The 7712-nt window shown below is 48.4% G+C and overlaps 1 long non-coding RNA gene across 1 annotated transcript; it reads left to right on the top strand.

Annotated features, from left to right (window-relative positions):
- Positions 1-4344: 4344 nt before the first annotated feature.
- On the top strand, positions 4345-6466 carry LOC142363098 (uncharacterized). The gene is made up of 3 exons (XR_012765490.1): positions 4345-4458; positions 5539-5689; positions 6394-6466. It is a non-coding gene; the product is annotated as an uncharacterized LOC142363098 (long non-coding RNA).
- The last annotated feature ends 1246 nt before the right edge of the window (positions 6467-7712 follow it).

Here is a 7712-nt window from a genome sequence, read left to right as displayed (position 1 = left end):
AGATAAATATTTGTATTTTATTTCCTTCATGAATGTTTTTTACATTAATAAGCCCATCAGTGAAGGAAATAGCCAAAACTCAAAAGAATCTCCATTACCATAGTGTCACAGTTTTCAGTGAGTTTCTCTTCACAGCTTCCCTGTAAGGTGGGATGAGCTCTTTCTCTTCGTTTTTACCACTGGAGAATGAAGCCACTGAGAACAGAGATTTTCTCCAAACAGCTACCTTGATACTTTTGCAAATTCCAGGCGGTGCTTAGCTGCACCATTAATTAAATGCAATCTCTGGAGTTTAATGACTTCCCCAAGACTACACAAGCTGTATTTAGCAGATCATGAGCTCGAACTAGCCTTTTGCAAGGCTGTGGTTACATTTCTAACTGTTGGCCTGTTCTTTTTAATGAGGCCCGCGCTCTTAGGCAGCGACATTCCGCAGTTTCAAGGCTGCTGTGCCACCCACCGATGGACACCACGCAGGCCTTTGTCAGAAGAAATTAACTGCCAGTGAGGTCATTGATCACTATGATGCAAAATTACATGAATTTGGAGAAGATAAAAGGTAGTCTCATTAGAAACAGCGTATTGCTGTAGGTATAACAGGTAAGCCAGGCACTGGAAGGCTGCTGCAAGAAATGCCTGCAACGTGGCAAAGCCCCGTGGTGGTGTTTTTGTGCAGGACTTCTTTTTGTCGCTTGTCTCCAGAAGTGAGGAGACGGCAGTGCCTCAGTCTGTGCACCAGTCAGTTCCTTCACGAGCTGGATGGCTTAAGCCTTAATTTAAAATACACAAAAGACGAAAGCTACTGAAGGCTTGTGAAAATGGGTTTGTGGGCAGAGCATGGCCCATTAAATGACGTAAAAGCCCTCCAGAAGAACACAAAAGATTGAGCCATGTTCCTTTGTTGGTTTAACTCATATAGTCCCATTTCTGGAACTGTCACCCTGTATATTTTGCCCCGTAGTTTTCAAGTTATGTTGAAGACTTTAGTCATGTTTCCAAAAACCTTCCTTTCCTATCTTTATTTTGACAGTAGGAGTAAGTAGAGCTGCCAGTCCCACAAACAGTTAGAGGGGACGTGACGTATTGGTGGATACATGCCGCAAAGATGGGTTGTATTGAACTGTATAGATTAAAAAGCAAGAAGTAACCCAGCGGCATTAGGACTTCGTTGTCATGCTCAGGTCAAACTGCGTGTTTATTGCTGCTTGTTTAGAAGCTGATTCTTTGCCACCAGACTCCCACCACATGCGCCAGCCCATCCTCAGAGTTTGATGTGTCAGCATGATACACTATCACTACTGGTTATTATATTGTGGAAATGTCCAACTATTACTTAAATTTCTTCCATTATCCTAGGACTGAGTTTGGCACTTCTGCCGAATGTGGTGGTGGCCAGGAGAATACGTCGTGCTGGATGGATGGAGGATGGGAAGAAGCAAGACGCCATCCATAACTGTGACTCTTACGGTGTAAGGGAAGGGGCTGCACTGCGTGGATGAAGAGGCTTTCGGGCAGTGAGTTTCTGGTGGGATGTCGTTGCTCATGTTGTGAGGCTGTGGTGTGCTGAGCCACTGAAGGAGGTCTGGACAGTGCAGGATTGCGGTTTCCGGTTCTTCTGTGCAGCCGGGTCAGTGACTCACTATGTAGTGAGACAGAAGACCGGTTTGGGAGCATGATTTCACAAAAGCTACCCATTTCTCAAGGTTTTCCTGCAGGGACCCAGGTACCTCCTCCCTGCAGGCTCGGAAAAGCTCCAGCTCTCATTCTTCATAACGACCTGAGCCTCCTTGAGCCAGGTGCCAGCAGGAGGGCATGTAGTTTTGGGGTGAGGACTTGTTGCTGTCGGTGTTGATGGTACTTAGACAAATGAGAACATTCTTGGGCAAATGACATGAGGTCAGAAGTCTGAAAAAATTAGTCTGGATGAATCAGACTACACTGAGGCCATTTATTTATGTGTAACATTCCTGGAACATCTTTCTGTATAATCAAATCTGAGATTTACAGGTTGTGTATCCTATGTAAACACTGAGCTGCACATGGATGCTGGGGCAACCAAACACAAACTGCAAGCAAGGAGCATAATCAGAGTGATTTTTCCTCTTTAAAGAGAAGGAGGAGCTGGCCCTGTGTTACACTTCAAATGGAGTTTAGATGATTCTGGGTTACAGTGCAATGGTGATGATATTGCTTGAATAAACGCAGGAAAGGAAGGACTGCACATCTGAGCTGACCCTATGGGATACGTGAGGCCTGGCAGTGCAAATGTTGGGGTCGGCAGGGCTGAAGGGCTTCACTGGGATCCCTGGCACTAGTGAGAATGGGTTAAATACGATGGACACCTCGTGTAAGAAGGTGGGCCCTTAGGATCCACAGGCTGGATTCAGGGGAACACTTTCACGTGAGGAGAGACTGAAAAGCCTGGATGAACTAACAACTGGGGTGAGTAATAAAGAAAGTGTAATAAAGACCGTATCAAAGACTGTATCAAAGTATTGAAGAGTGTGAAAGCAGACACTGTCGCTCCTGTTTGCCCTTTCTCAAGAAAATATCAAGATGGTAAGATGCCACTTTTAAAATTAACTGAGGCCACCTGGGTTTTCAGAAACAGGCCCTATGATTAACCTGTCGCATCTACTGCCTCAAGACTTAATTGTGGCCATGAGCCTGGTCAGGTTCCAGGAAGGATCAGCCATTAAGGTGGACAACGGGAACACCCACAGTTCTCCACGCTTCATCACTGCCAGGGTATCGCTGGGGCTGCTTGTTTAACGTGGGTGCTACCTGCACGGTTGTGGGTTAGTGCTACCTGCATGGAGGTTGGTTAGTGGTACCCACATGGAGGTTAGTGCTACCTGCATGGATGTTAGTGGTACCTGCACGGTTGTTGGTTAGTGCTACCTACATGGACGTTAGCGCTACCCGCACGGAGGTTAGTGCTACCAATACGGAGGTTAGCGCTACCCACATGGAGGCTGATTAGCACTACCTGCACAGTCACTGGTTAGCACTACCACATGGAGGTTAGCGCTACCCACACGGCCGTTGGTCAGTGCTACTTGCACGGAGGTTGGTCAGCGGTACCCGCACGGCCGTTGGTCAGGCGGCCGTTGGTCAGCGGTACCCACACGGGTGTTGGTCAGTGGTACCTGCACGGCCGTTGGTCAGCGGTACCCGCACGGCCATTGGTCAGTGGTACCCACACGGCTGTTGGTCAGTGGTACCTGCAGGGCCTGGGCTGCCGCACTTGGACGGACGGAGCCGCTCCCGCACGGGGAGGCCCGGCGTGCGGTGCCTGCAGCGCGGGGCAGGCCGGCAGGTGGCAGTGTCCCCTGCCCCGCCCCGCGCCCCGCCCCTCTCTTAGCCCCGCCCCGCCCCGCCCACATCCGATCGCCCCCTGGCGGCGGCGCGGGGCTGTCCGAGTGGGGGACGGATACCCCGCGCAGATGGGTCCCGCCAGTGCACCGACGGGGTGCGAACGGTTGGAGCAGGTTTGCTGAGTTCTGAGCGTTAAACTTAGATTTCCTGGCTAGGCGAGAGAGCCTGCTGCAGAGTCCGCTTAGCAATGGTAACACCGGCGCACGCGATTTTCCTCTTACGGATGGGGTAACATTTAAAAATGCGTCTAAAGGAGTTAATAAACCCGACAATGTAATGTTTGTATTCCTGCTTTATATCTTTTATACTTCTCGTATTTTATGGACACCGTCACAACCTGAGCACTAGCAGAGAGCACCGGAACGGCAGCCTCAGAGGCGGCGCAGCTGCGGGAGGTGTTTCCCAAACAGGGGTGTGCAGACGGAGGCAGGCATGAGTTCCTCGAGGTGCCCGGCTGCAGCTCCCGGCGTCAGGCACGATACACACAGAAATGTTTCCTAAGATGTCAGGTCTCCAAAATGAGTACTCTCTGCCTTTGACCGGCCGGCTGACCGCTGGACTCGCTTGACGGCCCTCGGGCTCTGCGGATCCCTCCCGTGACCCCTGCGGGCAGCGTGCTGGGCCCAGCAGGAGCAAGTGCGTGCAGCACGGGTATCTTTCACCTCTAATCAATCCACCTCTCTATCTTCTGCGAGTATTGACTGGCTCTAAGGGCAGGAGTGGTAAAATATTGGACAAGGGTTAGTTCCTGAGAGAACGTTCTGTCGTTACGCTGTCTTCAGACGAAGACTGAAGACAGTAATCAAAAGGGCTATTTTTAACCACGGGTTGATTTATTTGTTTTTCTTGTACAGCTATTGCACCTGGAGCCACTGATGATGGCTTGATTAATTCTCAGTGATTTTTTTTTCCCCACCTTCCTCCGCTCGGCCTTTCTGACTGGCATGAAGTTGCGTCATAGCAAGTGCAGTCTCTGGGCTCTCCCCTGCAGCCCCAAGCAAAGGCGGCTTTGGGCCTGTCAGCGAGGGCAGGGATCGTGGAGCCATGCCTGAGTCTGCCAAGCAGACGAGACGTGTGGAGGTACGTCAGCTGGGAGGGTTTTTCTGTTCCTCCCGTAGGCGGGAGTAGGTACGAGTGCAGCTGAACTAGCTGTAGGCCACCTACCCTGTGTAGGGTGAGCAATGTAGCAAAGGATAGGCAGTGGCCACCACTGATTGCAGAGCTCTCCCAACAAAGTGAATATGTTGGTGATGATTATTATCCAGCCTATGCTGGATAACGTGCTGCCATCATCACTGTCTTGCTGGCTGTACCACAGCTTGTTTAAAGCCACTTTAAGTATCCGTGCAACACTATTGTATTGACTTTGTAGCCCTATGCTGAAGGAAAAAGAAGGATCCTGAGATTCTTTTATTCTTTTCTCATCTATGAGCGTTGAGCAGATACTGAGGAATCTCCCTTTCTTTTTGAGCTTGTCTCCTGCAGGTGAGGGTAGAGGGTGAGATGGAGTTTCTCTGCCAGATCCTGGGGCCTCAATCTACCAGATCTGGACCCAGCAACTTCCTAGACAGACACCTGTCTTGACCCTTGTAGCAGCACTTAATGCTAAGTAAATTCAAGGCTACACAGCTATCGGAGCACCACGGGAACATATAAGGAATCAAAATTTTCGAAAGCGCCTGTGCATTTTGAAATCTCAGACTTCAGGCACATATACTGAGAAAATTTAGGGAAACCCAGTGGCAAACCTGCACCAAAGCAACCACTTCTGCAAAACCAGTGCTGCTAGCGTGCCTGCCCCCTGCAGAAGTGTTCTCAAAATATTCTGCCTCCTAGGATTTGCTAAATATTCTCCATTCTTCCCCATCATAATTCACACCTTATTTTTTCCCCTCTGTGTGACTTGGTAACAGTCACATCCCTTTTTTATTTTCCCTAGTTAAAGGTCAGCCTGAGCTGTGTATTACAGATGAAAGGATGCAGCCCAAAGCCAGCCTAGGGGCCCAGTTTGTGTTGTGGATCTCTCCTGAGGGCACTTCTGTTTGCAAGTGTGTGCCTTGCAACTTCTGAGAAGCCTGCAGAGATTGCTATTGTTTAGGATGCGTTCTGTCAAATTTATTATTCCACTAGTAATTTTTCTTTTTCATGTTTTCTTCATAGAACCCAGCCATTTTCAGGTTGTAGTTTTGGGCCTACTCTGTGCCAAGTGTCAGGAATGACTTTTTGTCCTCAAAGCTGAAGAGACATTTCCCACCGGGGCAGATGAAGGTGCCTCTTGCCTCCAAGGACACAGAAGAGGAGAGAACAGAAAGTGAGCTAAGTTTTGTTCTCACACATGAAGGTAAAAAAATTGCTGGATTTTGTCCATCCACACAATTTCCTTAAATTCTGATCCTGAGGGATCTGTTCTAATGTACTTGAGCAAATCGTAGGTAGACGCAGTGGAAGGGAATTCAAGGGCAGCTGCAGTAAGCCCTAGGTGTAAATACAACTGAGGAGAAATCAAAAAGGACTATCCCCCACTGACACCAACCTTCAAAGTGACAGAACCTCTACAGGACTTGCTGTAAGGAAAAGACACATTCACCATCCTCATTTTTCTCCATAGCTCGTGTTTTCCCCTGGGTTGCCAGGTGGATGTTTACTTCCAAAGCAGATGTCTTCTTTTTCCTGCCCAGATCCCACCGCCTGTGGACGGTGTGGCTGCTAGCACATTTGAAACACCTGGTTCCCCCCACGATGAACGCTCAGAGCTGTATCAGTCCGTGGCTCTGTGGGTTAAATCTGAAGCATCACCGTGTGTGTCTTTATTTTAGTTTCCAAACAGACTATGCAGATACGAATGGTAGAAACATTGTATATGCCTTTGAGATGCAAACCTATAAAGACTATGCACCAAAATCTGCTACCTTGTGTCAGCTGTAAATAAGGAAATCTATCTCATGTCTTTTTTTATTCTTTTGGGGGGATTTTATCTATAAATTGAGAACGGTAAAGGAGTTTTCCTCACTGCAGGTATACCTAGCACTTTTATTGTGATGGACCGTAGATTGCACCATGATTTCTGAAGAGGCTGCTCTTTAAAGAGGTAAGACACAAAACAACAAGCACATTCATATAATAGATCATCATTTAAGGTAACGCATTCTGCCTGACATCTAGTGTTTTGCACATTTTGAATTGTCTCCTGCCAAAATATTCAGACCTGCAGGGGGAACCCCTGTTGGGAACACAGGACAGATGGATCTGAATCCAGTCATGAAACTCCCTGGGGCCAGCAGTGTGATGCTAATGATCACACCACAGTAAGATGTAAAACATACCTTTGTGCAGCTCAGTGTAAACAGCAACTCCGGTATTGTGATGTAAATGAGAAACCAGCAAGAGATGATGTGTGAATGGAAACACAGCAAGGTGCTCTGTGAGGAAGCACAGTGCAAGGGCAAATTCTGCACATCAGAAGTGGAGGTGGAAGTAAAATGTGGACTCCGTTGCAGAGATAAACTTTAAATACTGCGTGGGGCTGATGCAGAAGGGAGGGAACCCACCAAGCTCTACCTAATCCCAGCTGAGGTTCTGGAAGGGCAGTGGACAGGTTATGATTAGGCTTGGGTTCCTGGACTCACCAATTAAGATCTGGAAGGTGGGGCTGGGACCAAAGCGAAGATAAAAATCACCAATAAGCCTTATTCTAGTATATCCTGCAGTCCACTTTCCTTCTCAAATCAGGGCCAACGTTGAAGTTAGGCAGTGTTGCTCAGGACTTTGGCTGATTTTCAGGTATCTGCAAGGATAGAGATACCTCTCTGGAAGGCTTGTTCTAGTGTTTGGGCACCTTCGAGGTGAAAACAATTCATGTAGCATTAAATAAATCTATAATGGCTCCATGGTTGGAGGACACGAAAGGTGAGAACCTGGCAACAGGCAGGTATTAGAGGGGCTTGAGGGGGGTATCCAAAGGTGCAGGATGTGCAGCTGGGTCCTCAGCTTTATTTCAGGAATCCCTGGTGCCTCTTTGAGAGTCCTCCCCTGTGTGGGTAGTGGCAGCTTGCCTGCGAGACATGATTTGCATTGGGTCCTTGTAAAACAGAAGGTGCAGTGGGAGAGTGTGGTGTCACCAATGTAATTTAAAAATGTGCTGGGCAGCAGGAGCGGTGCTGTGTCTGCTGCTGGCTTTATTGTAGCAGTGATGTGCCTCTTTGTCCCAGAGTTCCCCGTCCTCTTCCTCTCATCTCTAGCAATGAAGTGAAGGGCTTGCTGGGAAGCTGAGCTTGAAGCTAGAGGAGGTCATACTTAACTAACCTCCTGGAGTTCTTTGAAGATATTACTGCCAG

The sequence above is a fragment of the Opisthocomus hoazin genome, chromosome 14 (assembly GCF_030867145.1).
Source record: "Opisthocomus hoazin isolate bOpiHoa1 chromosome 14, bOpiHoa1.hap1, whole genome shotgun sequence".
Lineage (NCBI taxonomy): Eukaryota > Metazoa > Chordata > Aves > Opisthocomiformes > Opisthocomidae > Opisthocomus > Opisthocomus hoazin.
Note: the sequence above shows the minus strand (reverse complement) of the source record. Positions and strands in the feature narration are given on the sequence as shown.